The sequence below is a fragment of the Cololabis saira genome, chromosome 23, assembly GCF_033807715.1.
Source record: "Cololabis saira isolate AMF1-May2022 chromosome 23, fColSai1.1, whole genome shotgun sequence".
NCBI classification, from domain to species: Eukaryota; Metazoa; Chordata; class Actinopteri; order Beloniformes; family Belonidae; genus Cololabis; species Cololabis saira.
Window position 1 is genome coordinate 8,247,043 of NC_084609.1, and position 6,372 is coordinate 8,253,414.

Here is a 6,372-nt window from a genome sequence, read left to right on the forward strand (position 1 = left end):
CTTGTAGAGTTCTCAAGCGAATTTGGTTGCAATTTAACTTGCTGATTCTTTTCGTCTGACAATAATATGTAGGTTTTTAAATACCTGACATGTTTCGGCGATTACTTCCACCTTCATCAGAGTCCTCTGTCTCCTTCATCAGAGTCCATCAGAGACTCTGGTGAAAGCGGAAGTAATCGCCGAAACCCGTCAGGTATTTAAAAACCTGAATTTGATTGCAGTTTATTGCTAAAGTAAAAGATTAAAGGGACAATATGTATTTATGTGGACAGCTTGGAGCCATTTGGCCCCTTTGACGAAGATGCAAAGGCAAAAAACATCACCTTTGATATATTTTTATTTTTCTCTGACTACTTTATATTTGTAGGCTCGAAGCCAAAGGTCTTGTGTTGTAGGTTTTTTTTTGTTTTTATTGACTTTTCTCTCTTATGCAAATATTCAAATATAGTTTAGGTAATTTATTCTTATTTAATATTTGGAAAACAAATTGGGCAGAATCCTGTAAATGTGCATGACCATCATTTCTTAATGTTTTGTACTAAATGTGAATACTTATTCTTACACAAATGCCAACATTCTTTTCTGGATAAACTCACTGGGGGAGTTCACTTTAAATTGACGACAACTTGAATAAAATAAACTGAAAATAAACAAGTTCATGGTGTTTTTTGTTGTTTTTGATGACAAAAAACGGGTTTATTTATTTATAAATTAATTATATCCGTTAAATATTTCTTCCCAGTCTTGTCAAAGACAGTCTTTAATTACTTTGATTCAAAAATAAACACTGTAGTTATTTAAAACATAATTTACCTAGCAGCACATGAAGGACTCAAAACCGAGTCCGATGACACCACCCACGACTCTGTATGTCATACCATTCAAAGGTTATGGCAGAAAATAGGATCTATCAAATGTCGACCAATCAGATGAAGGGGCGGGGCTAATTTTCACCAATTATGTTCAAGGACTCAAAATCGAGTCCGATGTCACCACCCACGGCTCTTTATGTCAAACCATTCAAAGGTTATAGCAGAAAGTAGGAACTATCAAATACTGTATGGACCAGATGAAGGGGGGGCATAAATTGCGCCAAAATTACACGATTAATTCAAAATGGCCGACTTCCTCTTCGGTTTCGGCCATGGTGCCAAGAGACTTTTCTTTAAGTTGCGACATGATACAGGTGTGTACCGATTTTTGTGCATGTACGTCAAACCGTATTGTGGGGCTTGAGGCACGAAGTTTTCTAGGGGGCGCTGTTTTTTCACCAGGTCTGGCTTGCGTGCAAAATTTGGTGACTTTTGGGACACGTTTAGGGGGGCAAAAAGGCCCTCATTTCGTCGGAAACATAAAAATAAAAATAAAAACGAGAACAAGAACAAGAACAATTCCTACAGATACAATAGGGCCTTCGCACTGTCAGCGCTCGCGTGGGGAAAAGATCGCTAATGGTTTAACTTTTCACCGCTTTCCTGCTTGGAGGCAGAACCACGGAGGCCAAGTATCTGATGTAACAGAGTAGAAGAATCGTCGGCTCGGTTGGATCGCGGCTGTAACGACCAAACACCTTCCACACAGTAAACCACAAACACTCACACAGACCGGGTCGGATCAAAACACAGGTTTTATTCCCCACTTCGCCAGCTAAACGCAGTTGCTGGCCAGCTCTCTGCAGTAAATTAACCCCAATCTTCAGATAATACTAGTTTGTTGAGGAAAAAATATTAACTCTTATTTTTAGCTGCAGAGGAAAAAAATAATCTCACGAGGAAAACAAAAATAATGCTCACGCCTCTGAGCCTCTTCAGCATAATATAGCAGTCAAAAAAAAGAAAAGAGAAGTAAGAGGGATACAAAACATGTACTGTATGTTGTACTATTATACAAATGTATTGAAACACATGGCGAGTCAAACATTTACCAAAGCAGCTGCCAAACACTCCTAAACAAGGTAGCCTAAGACGTGGGTTGTGCAGAACTGCAGCAGTAAATCCCTTCTTAAGAGTGCAGCTCCGACAAGGAGCTCCATTCTTTAGTAGGGATTTCATATGGATCCAAACCGTTAATAATCATTATTTTCTCCATATACTGCTCCCTGGCTTCCTTGTTTAAGGTATCCCGGTAAATTCCAGTTCCTTTCCAGCAGTTTAACATCTTTTTTTTGCGTTCCGTCTGTTCACTTGGTGAAACAGAAAAGTCCGTCCCGTCTTCATTAATTATCAAAACAAATGCACGCGACGGGACAGGAGTTTTCCTGCAGTACGCGCTGGTGCTCATGGGAAACGTAGTGTTCTTTCTGGTAAAGCACTACCGCTTTTGTCCAAAAGATGCCGCCAAACTCAACAAAAGCTGAAAGTTCCGTTGTGCTGCTTTAAGATTTTCAACAATGCAGCAGCAATCGTGGATCTCGGGGAGATTGACGTGGTTTTGCTGGCGGCCCCCTAGTGGACATTTCCATGAAACGCAGCTCAGTTTCCTCATGCATCTGAACCTGCAGTAAACTCTCTTTGATCTCCATCAATTAGCCACAATGTTCTCTGGCTCTTTCTTTTTCTTTTTTCTTTTTTCTAATACTCAGAGGTACCAGCAATAACAGGCCAGAAACCTATAAGCCAGTTTTCTCACCATTGTATGATGTTTTTTTGTTGTTTTTTTTTAACATATATATGAGGGGGATCAAAGGGGGGCATCCATTGCAAATCTGAAATGAGAGAAACACAGGAAAACACACAACGGGCCCACAAGCCTTTGGAATCTGCAAGAGAGAAAACAAACAGAAACGGGAACAGGCAGAGACACAAACAGCAACCAGTCTCTAAAACTAAATCAAGACTAGGCTACTGCAATTATCTGTCCCCCAAAACTGTGGGGTGGGTATGTAGGTGAGTGAGCAGGTGTGTATGTCTGTGTAGATGTGTGTGTGTTCTCTGACTCACTCAACAACAAAACTGAATTCAACAGGAAGAGAGCAATACTAAGTACCCTCCTCCTGGTTCTGCAGGATTTGGGAGCGTTGGTTGCAGCTGTCAATCAGCCAGTTAACAGACTTCCATGAAAGCAGAGGATTCGGCGGTTCGCTGGTCTGGAGCATCCAGGTGTGTATTATTATAAAGCCATGAGGGAAAAACGTCAAATCAAATCAAATCAAAGTTTATTTAGATGGGACAATTAATATTAATGAACACTACATTAAGCAGTGCAAATACACCGCATTTTAGCAGAAATGCTAGTTTCCACCCGCAGTCCCCACAGAAAACATAAAAACTATTCAGTCAAACAATACAATCAAACAAGGGAACAAACATAAAACATACATAGTAGCAAAATAGATTTAGCAGCATTTAAAAGCAGTATGGATTGTTTAAAAAGTGACTTGAGTTTAAAGTGACTTGAGCAAAAAATGCATATTACAATTAAAGCTGCAAGCAGCGATGAACGGGCCCTCACACTCATGGCCACCGCCCCCCATAACCATATCAGAAATGACACCACCCACAACTTTCTATGTCAAACCATCCAAAAGTTATGACAGAAAATAGGAACTATGAAATATCGACCAATCAGAAAAAGGGGCGGGGCTAATTTGCACCAATTATGGTCAAGGACTCAACTACTGAGTCCGATGACACCACCCACGAGTCTTTATGTCAAACCATTCAAAAGTTATGGCAGATAAAAGTTTTCTAGAGAGCGCTGTTGAGCCATCTTGTCACGTCCATTAATGCAAACCATGACATATCAAATTTATTGATTTAACATCCGCTCATCTTGCTTGGAGCACAGATGCATACTAGAAGACATGACAATTCCTGGTGCCAACAGGTGGCGCTACAACTGATCCTGAATATTCCACCATAGATGTCTTCAGGCTCAGTCTACAATCATGCACATACGTTTTCGACCACATCAAATAATGTATTGCTGAATTACAGCCAATTGATGTTTCATGGCGAGCCTTAAAAATGACCTCAAACTTCGCCGGATCACTACGGTCACGCCCTCTGGTAAAAACTTAAAAGCTTCACAATTTAGCGTCATACCCTCTTCTGTACGTTCAACACACCCTTCCCAGGCGTGAATGTTGCAGCAAAGTAAGGGTGTGCAACGACCAGAGATGTGGTTTGACGTAAGAACTAGGGGTGTTACAATATATCGTGCCATGAAATTTTGCGATACAAAAACGTCACGATACGTGTCGTGGAGGTGACAAACTTTAGCGCGATATTGGGTTATTAATATTACTGCTATAATAACTTATCATTATCGTGACCTCAATATCGTGTATCGTACCGTATCGTGAGATTAGTGTATCGTTACACCCCTAGTAAGAACATCGTCGGACATTAACGTTGAGTCCATGACCGCAGGAGTAAAAAACCTCTCCCTACCGAAAAGATCAGGGGCCTCATTTATAAAGCTTGCTTGCGCACAAAACAGGGCTTGATAGATGCGGAAGCCACCTTCTACGCAAAGGTTGGGATTTAAAAAGAAAAAACTAACCGAAAAATCTGCGTATCCCTACTTAAGATAAGGGGAACTGGCGACGCAGGCGGTGAGGTGGTGAAATGAAGCCATATTCATGTCATACTCTTAATAATGTCATCACATATCAGACTTATAATATAATAGTGCTGATCGTGTTCCTCTGTGTTTGAAGCACAGCGTCAGTCAGGACTCTGGTGCTGCTGCTGCAGCCGCGGTGCAGGACACGCCGTGCCAGGAACCTCCTCATCACCCACCGCGACAACCACAGATTGACAGAGGACAGAACAAATGAGGGACTCCGTAGAGCCTTTTACGGGCTCTACGGAGCCCCTAAAGGGACACTGATTTTTTTTAATATATATAATGAGCTTTACGTGCGCGTGAAACCTTTACGCACGGGCGTAAGCCTAAATTATGGTTCCGCGTTAAAACGACACAGAGCCTACACCGTAGGGTACGCGGCGACGCGCACCTACGCCATAGGCTCTGCGTTGGTGTAACGCGGAACCATAAATCAGACTTGAGCAGCTCTGAGGGGAGAGGGGAGGGGAGGAGGGGGGAGCCGTCTTCGCATCGCCTTCGCACAGAGTGTCTTGATGATTTGCAATCACAGGCTAAGCCTACCGTTAGTTTTTAAACTGTAAAAAGTGGGGGGACAAAAACATGATTTTGAAAAGTGGGGGGGACATGTCCCCCCTGTCCCCAGTGGAAATTGCGCCGTGGCACTCACTGGCAGCAACGGCGTGCTGCCACTCACTCGCTTTATTTTATACTATTTATATACTTTTTCTACTTTTACTGTGACCACCACATAATGTTGTTTTCCTGTCCTCCACCTCATCCACAACATCTCGATCTCAGTCTCTGTGAAATTTAGTGGCACGGTGGCTCGACACGTTCATTCATCCTGATGCCAAACAGGCTGCAGGAAGCCGCTGCGCATGCTCAGCAGGCTCATTCATATGCAAATACAGTCATAAACTACTTTGCATTGCCCATTTATGGTATGAAGTGGGCGTGTAGAGGGCGGGATGTGAGGCCAATTCACCTGCGCAACCTTTCAGCTGGACTGTGATTCATAAAGCGAACATTGCGTGCAAGTTTTATAAATCCAGATTTTTTTTTTTACGTGCACTTTTAGTATGAATCCTATGCACTCTTTTATAAATGAGGCCCCAGAACTGCACCTGACAGGATAAGTTTGTGCTTCAGCAGCCGGGCCTTTCAGGTACTTCCTGTCAGGTGTCGTATCAGTCGTCACCTGATGATCTGGTGTCGTTTCGCTGAATTTTCATGCAGCTGTTTAGGAAGCAGCTCTGGACCGACTTGGCTCGTGCGGCAGGTGCAGACGGAGTTCCTGCTTCCCACCACGTCCGTCGCCTCTCACTCATCAAAAGGTCTCCAGTTACCTGCGGCAGGGCGAGCTGAGCGGGAGAGGAGGGCAGGTCGAGACGAAACCTGAGCTAAAGCCGTTCATTTTTACAATCTTTTTTTTTCTCCAGCAGGCCAGAACCGGTGCCTGGATCCAGATCCAGATCCAGAGGAGAAGCCAGAGGCCTCGGCCCCGAGCTGGGACTTCCTCCCAACACCAAGCTAACAGGGGCTCCTCACAGAGGGGCCATTGTGCACCAGGGGCCCCTGCAGGTCCCCCCAAACATGAAAGTAACACATGCCAGAGTTTCACCTCAGGAAAAGGACAAATGCTTGCCTCTGATTTGACTCTTAAAAAAATAAAAGCTCCTCTTGTACGGGATAAAAAAGCTGTTTGGACATTGGGAAGGGGGGGGCTTTGTGTCCGTGTGTGTGTGTGTATGTGTGTGTAGAGGGTTTGAGAGGCTTGGGTGTACAGTGTAGGGGGGGGGGGCACTCAGAGTGACCAAAAGC